Raw genomic sequence first — 18,221 nt, forward strand, 5'->3', positions numbered from 1 at the left:
GAACATATTTGTGCAATAAGATAGCCTCAGGGGCATCCTTTCCTTTCCTTCCCTCCCCTCCCCACCCCTCTCCTCCCCTCCCTTCTCCTTCCCCCTTCCCCCTTCCCCCTTCCCCGTTCCCATTCCCTTCCCTTCCCTTCCCTTCCCTTCCCTTCCCTTCCCTTTCCTTTCCTTTCCTTTCCTTTCCTTTTCTGGATTCCATGTATCCAGAACGTGAAAAATAATGAACCTCTTAATTTGATCCTCAGTCACATCACTGAGATTTCATACTTAGCAAGTGATTTGTCAGTTATCTTAAGGACATTTCAGTAATCAAAAAACAGGGAACAATTAAAAAAAAAAAAACACCAAATCTCTGTGCTAAACACAAAATAAAATCAGTCAAACAACAAATAATAAAAACTCCAACAAAGCCATCTGGCTATTTCTATTTCAGGTCATAGAAGCTAAAAATGGCATTTTAGAAGACTGTGAATGACATGGGAACTGCTCCCACCCAGAAGAGTTTGAAACAAGTAAAAGGGTCTGTAAGCTGTGGCACAGAGGCCACCAAACTCGTCTTGCTGGCAGTATTTCCCCCGACGGAATCGAACGGATCCACAGAAAATTCTTAATTTCAAGTTGGTGATAATGTTCAGATATAATCAGATTTTAATTACGGGGAAGAGGCAGCACTTGAGGGTTATATGGTTTATTTTTAACTGTGAAACATTAGGTGTAGGTGGTTTTGTAAAAATCAATGAAAATGCCCATCAGCAAATTGGGAATCTGCATTTGTATAAAGTCCCTAATTAAAGAGCATTGTTCTGCCCTTTCTCTTTCTTTGCCTTTGATAATTCAGTGCCCTGATAGAAGGACACACACTCGCACAAAAAACTCTAAGCCCTTCCTTTGCTGCCTATCACTTTCCAGGCTAAGGCTAAACACAGAGTTATGCACAAAGATAACAAGTCACGTGCCTTCCACCAACCCTGGCTCCTCTCCTACACATCTTTTGCCCTTTAATGTTTGCTTCCATGCTCATTTATTCCAAGCGTTCATTTTACCACTCAAAAGGAACGTCTAAAAAAATTCCCACTTCTTCTGAAGTGAAACAAAACCCTTTAATCTTCGAGGCTTTTCTAGGAGAGCACCGTTGCTCAAACGAAGTTCAAAAGAACTCCTAATGTAAGAACTTTCCTGATGGGGGGAGTGTGTGATTAACCTAGAGTCTGAATTAGGCTTGTCTAACTTAATTTCTAGTTTAAGGGAATCACTTTTTCCCGTTACTTTGATAACTGCCAACATTTACATTTATTACCCAGCGCTTCCAACATTAAAATACTCTGACAATCATACCTTCAACTCTAAGTTAAAATGCTAACAACTCCAGGAAAGAGAATAGCTGTTTGCAGCAAGGCTGTGATTAGACATACTTTAAGATTCACAGTAGGGTTCTGAATTGTCATAAATACCCCAGACATAACTTTCCTGATGCTTTTCATCTTCTAACATGGGGTGACCACCTAATAAAGAGCAATAATATCCTTCCTCTCTAGACATCATTTGCTCTCCCTATTTACCCAAGCTGGCAAAATATAGAAAGATGATTCCTTCCAGCCTTTTTAATTACCAAAATTCAACTTGCTTTTAAAATACCATAGTCTCCCTTGAGATTTCAGGAGAGCTGGAGATCACCATGGCAATAAGAAAATGGTGCCAGCATCATCTTGGCATCAACTCATTACACATCTCGGGAGACTTTCGCTTGAGAGAAAATTGAACTTGTGTAAAATGCAGGCGCCCTCCCTTCAATCCTTTATTTTGGGAATCAAATGACAAATTTCATGTTACAGGAGGTAAATAAGAAAATGTTGTAACCATATGCCTTCCGCTAATATACACAATTAAAATGCAATATCAATCTGCTCTCCTAGTATGTAAAGTAAAAATGGAAAGTTAACAGACAGTAGCCCACATATGACGTCCACGTGCCTGGTTTACTTCAGTCCTTCATGCTTTACTGATCTCCCGCGAACCAGTCTCTCTGGCTGCAAGAGGGGTTAATGCATCTAAACTCAGGGAATGTGGGTGTAATCTCATTGCATCCTGTCATTCACAGGGTTGTTCATTCATTCTTTCAGTCAACATTTCAGTCAACATTTGCTATCTACATAGAAGAATAAGCTGGGCAGCGGGGGCTAAGGGTGGAGAGCGTGGAGCGAGGCGTGCACAGCAGAGTGGGAACAGAATACATGCATGTGTGTGATGATGAAAGAGCGTGGTGCACCTGGTGGGAGACGTTCGCACAGAGTATTACAGAAATAGTGAAATAGAATCCAACGCATCATCTTGAAAATAATGCTAGAGCATTATCATGTTAAAGTAAATGTCACACAGCAAACATTATGATGTAATAACATCCTAATACATACATATTAGGAGTAAGATCATACTATGATCTCTAACTCTCTCCACGGTCCTCTCACCTGCTCCCCCGATCTATGGTGTCAAATGCCTGATTCACTGTTCTGTTTAAGTGAACCATTCCTGGAACTTTCCAAGGGACATTTTAAATGTGCATTTGATGCCCCAGCAATATGTGTCCCAGTTTCATTACTTCAGCCAGAAGAAACACTCATAACTCCAAGAGGTGGAGGCTGAAAAGCAGAGGGTTAAGCCCACGGAGTTTTCACTTAAGGAGCTATATGTGGAAAAGCAGGGCGCTGAGCTGGTCTCTTCGTGGGTTCTTGGGAGCTCTAGCATTATTTTGTGTCCTCCTAAGATAACTGATGACTGGAGAAAACCTGCACCCTTTCCTCCAAATCTAACACAGAATTCCTTAGGGAATTCAATGCCTCTGAATATTTCTTTTTTGCCACTTACACAGAGAATTTACCAATGGGACAATCAAGAGTGACTCAATGAAATCAATGGGAATTGGCCATTGAAAAGTATTGGAACTAAGGGTCTGATTGGAACTAAGGGTCTGTGGGGGTTTCCTGGGAGAGGGCAATCTAGGAGAATGGGGAAAATAGGGGTTTGGTGGAATCAGAGTCAAGCTTTCTGCTTCCTAGCTATGGGGCCCCATAGAAACTACTTAGACTTTCGGACCTCCGTTTCCTCATCTAGAAAATCGGGATGATGCTTACTTTCACTGTTTAGGTTTACTTGAGATAATGACAGTAAACAGTCTGCACATAATTAGCACTAAGTCAGTGTTGCTATTCCTCTGGTGCCCTCAAGAGCTGTTGAGTCATCTAGCAGACACTTGCCATCACGCTAAAAGAGGACGGGGGACACGGAGCAAGGTAGCATTAAGGAATAATTCAAATCAAAAGGGGAAACCCAAATACAGATAGGGAGGTTTTACTTTCTGTTAACAATATCCTTAGGCAGATGTGAACATTTACACACTGAGATTACGTTTAAACCAAACAGTCATTCTGACTTTCCAATATTCCCAATGCTTAGTGAGTGCAATGGAGTTTTTCTTCCTTTATGTCTTAGGGGAAGGGGGATGAGGGGAGAGATGGTAGATAAGGGTTTAGACAAGCCTGTTCTTGCTGCAGATTTAAGCAAGGATCTATTTGTACGTTACAAACATTAAAGTACAAATACTCCTACCAACCCTAGACCTGAAGTTCTATGTCTGAAACAGCAGTTAACTGATAAGTCATGTTCCGATAGAAGAGGCTTCCTTCTCCAGACACAAGTAAGTCTGAGATGGCTGAAAGAATACAAAACAACTAAAGAAATCCAAATGGCTCTCTGTTTATTCTCCTTAATGAGAAGAGCAATAAGAGAATAAATAATATTTCACAAACGCTTCAGGGCTAGTAGTTTTTGAGAAAGTAATTGGTTTGAAAATTAACCTTTTGTTTCAGAATAGGTCTATTTACTGTGAATGTTGGTGATGTTAGATTTCATGTCATAAATCTTGATCAGGGACAAAAACCAGAGTGAGTCTTCATCAACTGCCTAGTCCTAATTTGCTGTATAAGTAATTTCCACTCCATGGGCTTCAGTTTCTCCATATTTCAAATATTGCCTTTAGAATAGATATTTCTTGGCCTTAGAGTTTCTGTGATTCTAAGTGACTAGCAAAACTGTAATTTTAGTGCTTACGGTCTTTGGATTCAGTTTTACTAATTCTTCTTTTATCACTTAGTCTCCTGGTACCTTATCTTTTCTTTCTGTTTTTAATAAGTGAGGGACTATCCTGAAAGATAGTAGCTGCCCATATAAAGGAAGACTTATCTGATAATAAAGTGAGATGATTATCTTAAATCCGTGAAATTGATGTTCCCTAAATGAAGGACTCAAAAAGGACCCAATTTTGCACTGATCGGTCCTGGCAGTTTCAAATGAGTGGTTTCAGTTTCGGGGCCTTTCCAGGGTTTGGAATCATTCTATTTCCATTTGAGCTGGGGTCAGAACAAACATAATGCATTTCAGACTGCCAAAGCCCATCAGTCTTTCACTTCCTAATCTGTATTTGTAAGTAAAATTGCAAGGGCTTTGGTGTATCAAAAATTGTGTGCCATAGGTGAACTGATCCGAATTTCTTCTCCATCATCTGGGATAGCATATGATCAAAGACAGATAATCAGGGCTTGAGGTTTGATCTCTCCGTATGAAAAGACACTGAGGTACACAATGCTCGCTGTCTCCACTGTGTGAACCTTTGGCTCTACAGAAATAAATACTGAAGCAAGCCACAAAGTTGCAATTACTTTAACAGCGTTCAATTCTCTTTCTAGGCCTTAAAAATATTTTTTAAAAATATTTAAAACATCATTATCTCTATGAAATAAAACACATGGAGATTACCATACCTGCATAGAAGGAAGCTGGTTGCAAACACTATTTCTAAATTGATTCTTATCTTGATAGAACCTGATTTCTAATGTCTAGAAGAGAGAGACTTGTTTCGTGGCAATTCTGGTTTCTAGAACCATATTCAATTACTACATTCCCATATGGGTTAGACTAAGCATTATATTTTTATAGATTATGTATTTTAAAGATTAAAATTTAAAAAAAAACATGTGCTTTCTCAAATTTGCATTTCACATATTGCATTTAGGTGCAAAGTCTTCTGTTCTGTATCAATGAGAAATACAAATTCTATACTGTCTGGCTAAACAACTTCTATACTGGCTGGTTAAAGACAGAAGGAAACCAAAAGTTGGCACCTGGCATTGTATGATATGATCTTAATGCAGTTTAATTTTAGCAGTAGATGCATCAAACCAGATTTCTAATCTACCAGCAGATTTAAAGAATTTAAGTTCTTCTTAAGTACTGTATATTTTTAAATTATTTCAATTTTATACAATATTCTTTTTATCAGGCAGGGACTATGTAACTGAAAGAATGTGCATGGAAGTCTAGACACTCATGAGAAAAGACACGTTTCAGCAAAGAAAGGTACTCTGGTCACCTGTAAATCTACATGTGGTTGTCAACCAATGACAGCTGCGTGATACAATTAACATGGTATGCCAGCAACCTGGGTATTTCCCTGAGGTGAGAGAGAAGACGGGGGCTAGCATTCTTGCTATGCCAGGACCCGTTCCAGAAATACTCCTTACAAGTAATGCAAAGGCCTACAATAATAGTTTAACTCAAAACCCTAAAGGGAGCAGCTGTTATCAGGGGCATCGTTTCCAATTTCTGGAGTGTGTCTATGAAGAGTGGTCAGACTTAAAGAAAATAATGTGTAGATTATCATTGAGAGGCAAATCTACAAATCGCAGAGTGAAGAAGAGGAACAGACATGTACAGCTTTCATTTAACTGCAAATTCCCAACTTGTCTTCTCCGAGACACAGAGCCTACAACGATGGACACTAGCCCATGGCTAAATGGGATCGGGCAAAGAATGTGGGGGTTGTAACCCCGAAATGCAATTCAAATAGAGTGTTATTTTGAAGGGCCCAAACAGAGGGGCAGAGTTTATGTCCATGAAGATGGTCACGTTAAGGGTACACACTAGAAGAATTTCTACAAAAGATGGCAGAACATAGAAAGCTTCTCCAAGGCTATATGCTCTTTTTAGAAAACTCTTATATTCTTAGCATGAATAGACAGAGAGGGCCAGATCAAATATGAGTGGTTCAATTAAAATTAAAAAATCATAATAGCTCCAAAATGAAAGGAGATCCAGTTTCCAGCAATAGAGGGTTAATTCCACAGGGACATGGGCTATGTCTGTTTTATCTGTTACTGTAGGACCATGTAAAAATCGAGCACTTAATAAATATTTATTTAAAGAAAAACTGTTAAATGAAAAAAAATCACACATTTCACAAGATGAAAAATTGCACAATCATTAAAATAAAACTCTTAAAGTACAGAAAAAGAGCACAAAAACACCAATTTAAATTGTAGGTTTCTAAATAAAAAAGTATGATATAAATCTCATTTTTTAAACATTTCATAGTATATGCATAGAAAAATATCTGAGCCCATATTTTCTCCACAATATTGAATACTATAATTATATCAGAAAAAAAAATTTAAAAACCTATGATTTACTAATCTATAAAGAATATATATTATATTGAAGTAATAAAGAATTTCTGTTAAAAAATATAATCAAAGCTAAAACTCGCTAACGTAACTATGAATATGTTCACCTCAAGCCCGTGATACATAACAAAAGCTACCAAATTTAAGTCTTTAGAAGTGATCAGAGTTTGGTGAAAGAAAAATCCATGAGACAGGCAGAATGAAACCACATCTCCGAGGCACCATTTGTGTGAGTAAAACAACTTCACAATCAATGTAAAATTTTATGGGTAACCGATACGAGGATTGGATTGATGGTTCTAAAATGCTGAGGTGACAAAATGCCAGGAAGGATCTGGGCCGTCTTATACCCTTAAGTTGCATCCTATAAATAACACAGTGTAGAAGACCCACACATGGAGAATTACAGTAGTCTAGACTGAAAGTAATAAAAGGGTTTACCAACATTTCCACATCATTCTTGCTGAGCTGGGGCTTCGCTGCCACGAGGAAAAGACAACGCTCCAGGACGATGGCAGGATGTTTACTCATTGATGAATCAGATGTCAACATGACACAAAGGCACTCGTAACTTTGGGATGCTTTTAAAATCACATGCCATGGAAGGGTTATCTGAAAAGAAACCCAACTCAGCAAGCACTTGGAGCCGAGGCACCGAACTTTGGATGTGACTTTGATTCAGTTCCATTGAACTGTGTGACAGCCTTTGATGATGTTCCACCTGGGTAAAATCCTCCTGTAGACGGGATAGGTGCTGCTCCTCCTTCTGGAATCGCATATACTAGAGAGACTAAGGGCCCCCTGAGAACCACTGTACCACTCGATTTCAGCTCCTTCACTGCGTTTTTCCGTTCTTTACTTATTTGGATGCTTACCCTTACAACAGTACACATTAAAATATACATAAATTACAAAGTATTATGTAATTGTTACTTCTTATTGCACCGCTGTTAGGGTGTATGAGAACAGGGAATAGGTCTTATTCATTCTTCTTGTAAGTGATTCTTAACTGTAATGTCAACTATAATTTTATACATGTCTACTCCATGTAGAAATTGTTTTAAGGGCTCTATATGTAGCATTGCTGCTGCTCAGAACTTCCTGCAAGATACTGTTCCCATTTTACAGACAAAGGTAAGTCTGCAAAAAGCTTATTTTACAAAGTAGTATAAAGCTACTACATCTGATGGCTGTGTATTACCTACTATAGCTTCAACCAGCACTAATCATTAAATAAATGGTCAGTGAGTGGAATGCTTTGAGACCTGTCGCCAAAGAGCTGAGTGGAACTATCTCATTCTACACCTAAAAAGGAATAAGACTCACTAGAAATTGAAATTGGTTGGAAAAATGACTGGATAAAATTAATAGTCAGTGTAAATTCATGAGTTGAGTAATGGGTATTACATTTACCCTACAACATAACATAAACCATCAAACCAAATAATCTCCCCCTTAAAAAAAAAAAAAAAAGAGCAAATCTCTATGCTGTTGATTAAATCTGGGAGAAATTAAGGTCAATAAATCAAATAAGTTTTTATTGTAAAACTTGTTAGGGCTTTTAATATATTAATAATTATTATGAAGTGCGAAAAAAGGCTATTATATGAATCATTTCTCAAACTTACTCCACCAAGGAACACTTTCCTAGTAGAGTTTCATATTAGACTGATTTTCTATGGATAATGTTTTACAAAATTCCACCCTGGGGAAGCTTGAGCAATCGGAGCTCTTTAGACTGTTAGTGCCTTTATTCCTGACACACAAAGGTAAAAAGACCAACTACGTTAGATCAGCATTTTATTTTGTGCAGCTATATTTCAGAAAACGTAATTTGGCCCTTGGTAGACTAATATAATGAGCACTTTATTTTTTAACAGACATACATTATTTTCTTAAGAAGAACAGAAAGTAATGTGGGAGAAATTTCCTGCATCATTGCATGCAAATGAAAAAGCATTTCTTTTATGAAATTGTAGGGAAAATTGCCTGATTTGGACACAAAAGAAAAAAAAAAAGAGAGAGCCACAAAAGGAAATCAGTCGAGGGGTGCCTGGGTGGCTCAGCTGATTAAGCAACTGCCTTTGGCTCAGGTCATGATCCTGGAGTCCCGGGATGGAGTCCCACATCGGGCTCCCTGTTGAATGGGGAGTCTGCTTCTCCCTCTCACCCTCCTCCTCTCATGCTCTCTCTCTTTCCCTCTTATTCTCTCTCAAATAAATAAATAAAATCTTAAAAAGAAAAAAAAAAAAAAGAAAATCAGTCAAAATACCAAACCCAAATACTCAAAAGGACAGAAATGTTTTATTGGGGAAAAAAAAAAAAAAAAACCTATCAAATTAAAGAGAAAAATATTGATAAATTTGGTAGTGTTTCCTCATTTTCTATACATACATACAATTGAATAATCAAGATGAAAATTTAATAAAGTTGAATTTAATATATAAATGGATGTTTAAAAATTTTAATATAATTCTATAACTTATTTGGAAAAATAAATGAACAAGAATAAAAAAAGTCTAAAGAGAAGAAAAACAAGGAAGAGAACCTTCCCCTATTATACTGAACTACTATAAACTTAGTATAATAAAATAGTCGAGTAACAATACAAAAATATATATATACACATATATATTTTGTATATATATATATATATATATATATATATACATACACAAGCATATCTGATAGAGAAAAATGTCTTAAAATAGACTTTCCTGCATAAGAGATTTAATAAAGAATACAAATGAAAATTCTAATAGTGATTAACTTTCTGGGAAAAAAAATAGATCCTTGTGTGATACATACACTGATTTCCAGATGGACTAAACTAAACAATTGGTAGCATTTTTCCTTCTATGGTAAAATAGTTTACTTTTACTTATTTATTTTCTGAAATTATTTTACAAAAAACATATAATTAGATTTTTATAATTACAAAATTAACACGTTATTTTTTTCATATCATGATATATTTTTAAGGCATACATTTTGGTAGAATGTTAATATCTTTTTGAGTGCTATTTAATTCATGAGACAATTCCCAGAGTATGACAGTGAATACATGAAACAAAATCCTGATTTTTAAAATATTCATTTCTATAAATAGATTAAAAGGATAGATTCGAATGAACCTATGGTGATTTTTTAAATGTTTAATTTGTTCTTGAATTTTCCAAACTTCTGCAAAGTCCATTCTATACTTTTAGAGTTAGAAAATACATATTTAAATAAAATGTGTTCACTTTTATTGCTATCATAAACTTGGAGAGTTTATTGGAAAGTTCTACCAGAAAGTGTGGTCCCAAAAAAGCAAGGAATGAGATAAGGTATAAAATGTGGTTTTCAGTATCCTTGTGTCTTCCACATGATTCACATTAACTTTTGAATTCTGATACTAGTTTTTAAAATAAAAAAACAAAAACAATTATAAAAAACACACTACCTAATCTTACAAAGAGTCATATTTCATTGTTCATTTGCTGATATTCAACGAACGTTAAATATGTATATTGTGCATTAAAGGAACATCAAGATAGACAACAAATGACAAGTTCATAGCTTTAGGAAGATAGTAAAGATGATACATCATTCTCTCATTGAGAGAAACATTAATGTCATCTGATCTTTATGTTTCTTGGCAGATCCGAAGGAAAGTTTCAAGAACAAAGAGATAAGACAAATTAAGTGGGTCCAACATAATGAAAGATAGAAGTCCAAACTCCACTTGCTGAATAATCAGCATTCCCTATATTGTCCTTTATAAAATACTAAGTAATTCTACATAGGTGTTACACATCTCCTCTATGGTTTCAGTAATTATCTGCTAATGGTCTCAGGTATATGTGCTTTAAAGATTTTATTTATTTATTTATTTATTTATTTATTTATTTATTTGACAGAGAGATCACAAGCAGGCAGAAAGAGAGGAGGAAGCAGGCAGAGAGAGAGGAGGAAGCAGGCTCCCCTAGAGAGCAGAGAGCCCGATGCGGGGCTCGATCCCGGGACTCTGAGATCATGACCTGAGCCGAAGGCAGCGGCTTAACCCACTGAGCCACCCAGGCGCCCCGGTATATGTGCTTTAAAAAAAAAAAAAGATTATTACATCAGTAGGTACCTATGATAGATTTTATTTTATTTCATCTTTGTTTGTTTGACCACAAGTGATTGTGGTCACAAAAATGTTTTGAAAAGGTAATCCATAACTAAAGATCAAAAGGAAATAATATCTTTTAACAATGCTTATTTGTAGCAATTTATCGGAATGAAGACTAATTGTATCTGTAGTTACAAAATTACCTTCTAAAATGAATTTCATTCAACACACCCAACCGATGGAAAGAAATAATACTATCATGGTCTGTCTAGAAATATGGTAAGTGATATCTCAAATTAAGGAAAAACTCAATGCACGAATATTTAGCATAAATATGCAAACCATTCTATTCCAAGGCATCATATCTAAACACTGCCACCAGGCTTAGGCTATTAGCTTTAACCAGGTGGAAAGTCAAGATATTTAGAATATGGAGACAAGAAGAAATTTCCCCCCAAATACTGGTTTTCTACTGTCATCAAGTAGATATTTTCATGTTGCAATTATGTTGCACACTCATTCCATTTATGATGAAACATATGGAAACTTAATTCTCTAAGAAGGTGAACAACAAGCCCTGGGAATATCACTCACTTTCAACAGATTGAAATGGTCTGATCACCTCCTGCTATTCAGGGCCTTTTTCTGACTAGAGACGCCTGCCTCTTTGGATCTCAGCATGCGATTCTCATTAATGGCAGCAGAGGGGGGTACTGGAGCTCTCCGTGACCATGCTTGTGCATTAAACCAGACTTTTGCAAACCAACAGATTCATGGGCTAGGAGGAGAAAAGTGGGAATTTCCCAGTCCCAGTAATGCTTTCTGACATATAAAGAGGGAAAATAGTTACACCTTTCACTGCATCACTGTGGGAAACTAATTTGTTTTGACATACTGAGAAATAATCTGATGTTCGTATTTATTCCGAAAAAAAGCTGTATTAGCTAAAAACAAATTTCATGAATAAAACCAGGGATACATAATCAGACACATATATCTATTGAGCATGTCTGCTATATAGGGAATTAACTATTGCTCATACACCTCTCTTTAAAGGATTCTAATTTCTATCACTTTGAAATCTTTCCCAACTCTTCTTTCTAGCATACTAGGACCCAGGACACAGCTGTCTCCAGGAGCACATGGAAACATTATACCCAGAACACTAGCGGGCATTGATCCGACCCGTTTGTCTCATGCTTCTCCTTCCAAAAGGCCTTATAAATGATCTTGATTGAAGAGCTATTTCAATACTATTCTTGGCACAATGACAGTCACTGAAAACCTTTCTGAACTACAGCCGGTTTCACAACAGGCTGACACACCGCCTTATTTATTTGTCTTCAGTTTATGAAAAGCTAATAGCTAAAATTCTTTTTAAACTTAAAAATCACAAAATCACTACTCTCTCCAAACTCCTCTGGTTGGGGAAAGGCTTATGGAAATATATCAGGCCTTAGAGATAACAGAAAGAAGGGGTGGGGGGGGAGAAACCCCAGTGAAACCATAGTGAGTGATAAGGGACTCGGAGTTACAAGTATTAAAAGAGATGAATTGCATTAACCCCTGCCCTTCCCCATTATATTCACTGCCCACTGGAAACAACAACAGAATTACTAAAATCCCACACTCTCTAATGGGATGGTAATAGGATTCAGAGGCCATTAGGGTAAAGGCAATCCATATTTTACACTGTAATAAGCTCAGACTGAAGATACTGCACCCCTCCTCTGAGATCAACAATTACCAATTTAACATTAAGAAATCCACAAGCACGTTCAAAACTACAAAATAAACCCAAGTTAAGAGTCAAAAGGTCTATTTTTTATAACTCTATATATTTTTGTAAGTAAAATCATCTAACTAAATTGAAATAAAATTTTTTTACTCTGATATTGATGATTTCTCATTCCAGAACACTTCAGAGAGATACTGTGATTGTTATAAGGTGGTTATAATTTTTTTTTTTTACAAACAAAGCGTGTCTTCTTATGGCAAGTACATTCCATTTTTTGAAGAATTCCCTTGTTTTTCCTTAAAAATATTTTCTCATTCAGGAAGAAATATAATAAACCATTTTTTATTTTAAGAGTTTCTACGAAAGATATACGAGGGGATTTACCAGGGCATTTTTTGGAGAAGGAAAAGCAGAGTGAGAAAGGAATGGACATCTTGACACCATCTTCATAGGAGCAAAAACTAAGGTCAAGGGTATATGTAAAATAGTAAAAAATAGAAATTACAGTTGTGAACTCCAATCATTTAATCTGCATATTGCCAGGGGCACAGTAAACTGATCAGCTTTTTAATGTTTATTAGTATAACTTAAGATATAATGGTTTGATTAAAATTTGTATTAAATTGTTATCTAAAGAACTTCTAGGATGGCTGCAAGGTTGTTGATGTTTTTGTATAATATAGAAAGACAGTGAATTTTTTAAAAGGTTTTATATGTTTATTTGAGACAGAGAGAGAAGCATAAGCAGGGGTGGGGGTGGAGGCAGAGGGACAGGGAGAAGTAGGCTTCCTGCTGAGCAGAGAGCCCAGCAGGGCTCCATCCCAGGACCCAGGGACCCAGGGATCATGACCTGAGCTGAAGGCTGAGTCACCCAGGAGCCCCAGAGACAGTGAATTTTTAGGAAATATTTTGATTGATGAGTTCTTAGATTTTTACCAGAAATGAAGATAAGGATTTATTTATTATTAATCTCTACATGTTCCTCTTTTTAGTCTCCCTGATAAAACATTAAAAAATAAAATCTCTGATAAAAGACAGCAAATATTACCAAACTATAGAATAATAGCCAGCTGCCCCTCCCACTCCATGATATATCAGGTATAGTTAGTTCTTCCTGAAACCTCCATTATTCTTTCTTGACAATAATGTAATTCCAATGCTGCTTTCATCATATAAATGTATGGGGTGAATCCCATTTTATATTTTTTTATAAAATATTCCCTCCTTTATATAGTACTAAAAATAAATGATGGTGAGCATAGGGTTAGATGATAAAGGCAGAAAGTAATTTAAAATAATAATAATAATATGATAATAGATCCCATATCTGAATGCTCTACCATATTCCTCATGCCTCTCACCAAACTCATCACACATTTGTGATTAAAAGGTAATACCTGGAATGCAGCTCAACTAAAATCATAAAAGATTAAAGTTCACTCCTTCCAAATCCATTCTTAACCATATTTCGGGGTACTATGAGAATAATTTTCTACTTTAAGGGTATAAGTTAAATGTCCCAAAACAACAAGTAGAAATGAAATGGGTTCTCTGACAACAACTGCATAAACCAGAAGCTACTCAGTCATCTCAATGTGTCCATCTATGGAGAGCAACTGTGTGGGGATCCAGGAAAGCTCGTGTTAGGGATGCAAACACAAGTCCCAGCATGTTAAATGGGGATTGGCACCTGTTAGGGTTTTTTGATTACAGGAAACTAAGAATAGCTCCATCTTATTAAACCAAAGAACTCAAAGACCTTACTGAAACATTTAAGGAAAAGATTTGGAAAAGAGCAGAAAAGTATGATCTGGAAGGAGAAGAGCCTCACATAAAATGATTTTGGTCCCCTAGACACAACTAAAAATAAATCAATATATATTTATTCTACATTATCATTTCTGGATCCTCACTCAAGCCATGTTCATGGTGCTCAGAGTCCAATTCTTTTTAAGTAGTTCTGATAGCCAAAGCCCCCATCTTGAAGCCAGTCACTAGTGTAGAGAGGGGAGCCACCACTTTTGGGCTTCACAAAAATAAGTCTACCATCTATCATAAGTAACATCACTGGAGACAAAGGAGGAAAACACAGCTAAAAAGTGTACAACTCCATCTAGCTAAGTGGATGGATGCGTTCTAGTACTTAGAGACCTGGAGCAATTTCAAGGTAGGTAAGGAGAGGCAGAAGAAAGGTGACGCCTAAGACTTCAAACCTGTCCTTGACTAAGACTTGAGTCCACACAAGGATGTGAATCCTTCCCAGTCCCTTGAAAGATGTGAGATCACCTTCATCTTCGCCACCTCCTCCTCCTCCTTCTTCTTCCTTTATCAATGCACTGTGATTATTTATGTATTTAAACATTCATTCAAAAGTTACATGTTAAATAAGCTTTATGCTACCAGGTGTCTCACTAGGTATCATAGTACATCAGTGCACAAGCTAGCCCCAAGGTGCCTACCCCCACTGAGCTTAAAGGTTTATGTAGAAATGGACAAACTGGCAGTTATATAAATTGAACAGTGTTGTAATAAAGGAAATACATTGTTAGAGGGTCACAAAGGGGGCTCCTAATTTAGACAGGGTGTAGGAGTCCAAGAATGTGAGAGGAAGCGACATTTAAACAGATACCTAAACGATGAATAGGAGTCAGCCAGGGCAAGCTGGAATGTTGGAAGAAGACAAAAAGGATGAGCATTTGCAAAGACATGGTTAGGAAAGTTAGAAGAACTGAGAGAATGTTGCAGTTTGAGAGAGGAGATGTGGAGGCACGGAGGCAGGGGAGATGATGCAAGGGCAGTGCCCAATTATCTTAACACCTTCTTGAGAACAGGAAATACATTGTATCTTTCTCATTAAACAAAACAAGTAGATTATGCATTAGAAATGCTCTATCAATATTTATCAGTGATCTCTCAGTGAGTGAAGCCACTCCAGCCTGAAGTTTTTTTTAAATACTCCACATGCTCACCTTCCAAAAATGCTTAGTAGATTTTTTTTTGGTTTCTCTGTTGTGTGCGTGTGTTTACAACTGTACTGCTTTTACTGCCTTCCGTCTCCTCTGACTGTCCGATTTCCAACCACACCCCTCTAAGCACTGGTGTTTATAACCCCGGATTCGGCTTTATCATGGGGGAAACTGAGCTTCAAATCCATTCACTAGGGTGTAAATAGAGAAATATGGGAATATGGGAAATATGGGAATACATAATTGATAAATTATTCCCCATGTCAGCTGGAGAAAATACAATATCTTACCAGGGTGAGTGATACTAATGTGGGCACAATATATAAAGTTCAACATCATGCAACCTCAAGTTAAATTCAGATGCTACCTGCAGTCCTGCTGCACTGTTCTCTATCACACGGGAGGGTGAGGAAGAGGAGCTGTACTCTATTGTCAGAGAGCTCATAGCTGCATGCCGTCAGTTTCCGCACTTTTTGCGCATGACTTTTCTGGGGAAAAACTTAAGAAACATGCTCAGCTTTGCAGCAGTTTGCTGAACTATCAACATTTTTAGCTTTATATATATAATAAATCACATTTTTCTAATACATTTTAAAAGGGACATTTAATTCATAAGAACAAATGGAATTGCAATATATAAATCATCAAATCGTTCATTTCTAAGAGTTGAGGAAACTGAATTGGCAGCTAAAATAGAAATAAGTTTTGGATATAATTAATCAACTGCTTAAAAACAATTTACCCTTAAGTTCCAGTAACATTAAAATATTTTCAAAAAAGAGTACTAAGGAATCACAGTCTCATAATAAACCATTGGGAAGTAATTATAACTTGAGTTTCTGTCAAGGTTCTTGCCGTGTGAATGTTCATTTATCTGAAATTTGCTTAAAACAAATAGATTAGATTCATTTCAGGAACAAGAATGACATGCCTTTTTTGTTAACAATGATTAATGATTTTAGTTCTTAATGTCATTAGTAGACTATTATCATTTTGCCATTTGAAAAATGGTCCCTAGGATCTCTACATCTCATCTAGATGTGAATGTTTGCCCATTTCTTATATTCTACTGACCTCTAGAGACTATATGTGTGTGTCTATAAATCACATACAATATGTGGTTATAAACACATACAGCATATACATCATAAGTGTCATAAAGACTGAGAATAAAGGGATCTTAACTACATAAGCCCATTTCATTGTAGAAAAATATGCCCATATTATTTGCATACATTTTCAAACAAGACCCTTAGGTGTACATGTGTAAAAATAAGCATGTTGATAGCATTTTCCCTGTGTCCTCACTTGTATAGGACTCATCGAAAAGTGAATTTCAAACAAACTAACCCTATCTTTGCTTTGTGACTTGCCAACAGTAAGGAGTAATATAGAATTCAGGTACACTGGCCAGGCTTTTCCATAAAGCCAAACTTCTTTCTAGTTGAGACTAGATCACTTTATGTGAGGATATTCTTCCCCCAAATCACACTTGCTGTATTTCTTTTCCAGCCTTCTTCCTGACCAGGCACAAAGGATGTCAAATTTAGACGTACCTAGTGAGAGCTCAGATGGCTTGGTAAGCCTTGAATTTTTTTTCCTCTGTGTTTCCAATTGTTAAATATATTCCTGAGTGAAACATTCAACATTAAAATAATTTCTAATTGAGGACTAGATCATGAACTCCTTAAGAGTTATGTCTGGTTCGCCTTGGCATCCCTGCTACCTAGCACAATGAACGTCAGGTTGTGGGAAATGAACAAGGTCAGCTGGAGAATATACATTATCTTACCAGGCATATAGTTGCACTGTATCTTACTAGAATATACCCCTTCTCCCTCTACCTCTGAATATTGATGTAGTAGATAAAGATATTGATATAGGTACTGATACAGAGACAGAGATAGAAGTTTGCACATATATAGGGAGAGGAAACATATGTATGCATGTATTTATAGATACATATGCCCACAAATGTGCACACAAAAAAAATGATGAGGGACCTCCTATACATACAGAACTCATGACTAGATTTATCAATTGTTTTTCTAGTAGTCATTGAGGTTTTCCATTCTCAGTACTGCATACTGAGTGTTGCAATTTAAATTCCCATTTAAAATATGGGTGGAAAAAAATAAAATAGGGGTGGAAAACTATGGCCATTACACTACATCATCAACCACACCTTGGCATTTAAAAACCCCAATTCTAATATACTCAATTTTAATCTAGTGTTAATATTTTTAGTATCAAGACAGTTGTAACATTTTTTGCCCTTCACTATATTTGTGTTAACTATATTACATGGCATATATTTTATTACTTACATTATGTTAACATAATAGATTTAGAAACAGAAACATCTTATGAAGTTAGATTAGGTACCTTACGGAGCAACCAATTATTTACAGACATGTTTGTCAAATAAGGATAGTATGAGACAGAGTCAATTATTTGCCAAGACATTGTTGCAAAGTGGCAGATATGACCACAAGATTTTTAAAACGTCCAAGCTACAACTGATGTATACACAAAGGAGAGGAAATCAAATTTGGATTCTGTAGCAGTTTTCAGTAGGTAGAATCCTGCGCCCTGTTCTGTAAACTTGGAAAGTGGCTGGGAATGCCAACCTCTCTGGAAAAGCCAGTTACACTTGCGATACCACTTTCACCATTTCAGCCTAATTCTGGTATCTAAGAGGCTTTAAAGTCTTTAAAGTCCTCTGGGACTTTGAAGACCTCCAAGGGGGCAAATCCTAAATATAAATAGTTTACCAAGGATAGACTGGCAGTGAGCTGATGATGGAAAAGGGCTAGAAATGGTGTTGGAGATTAACTCAGCGGGGTTTGGGCACCAATAATCCATGTTTGCACTTAATACTAGAGGAATATGCTAGTCAGAACCCT

At 36.5% G+C, this 18,221-nt stretch overlaps 1 protein-coding gene across 1 annotated transcript in view; it reads right to left on the reverse strand.

The window, feature by feature from the left end:
- The window catches only part of LOC111140927 (teneurin transmembrane protein 2), a 934,316-nt gene that overhangs the window by 632,278 nt on the left and 283,817 nt on the right, over positions 1-18,221 (reverse strand). The window lies entirely within an intron of this gene.

Source organism: Enhydra lutris, unplaced genomic scaffold (assembly GCF_002288905.1).
Source record: "Enhydra lutris kenyoni isolate GAN:26980312 unplaced genomic scaffold, ASM228890v2 scaffoldscaffold5, whole genome shotgun sequence".
In the NCBI taxonomy this organism is placed as follows: Eukaryota; Metazoa; Chordata; class Mammalia; order Carnivora; family Mustelidae; genus Enhydra; species Enhydra lutris.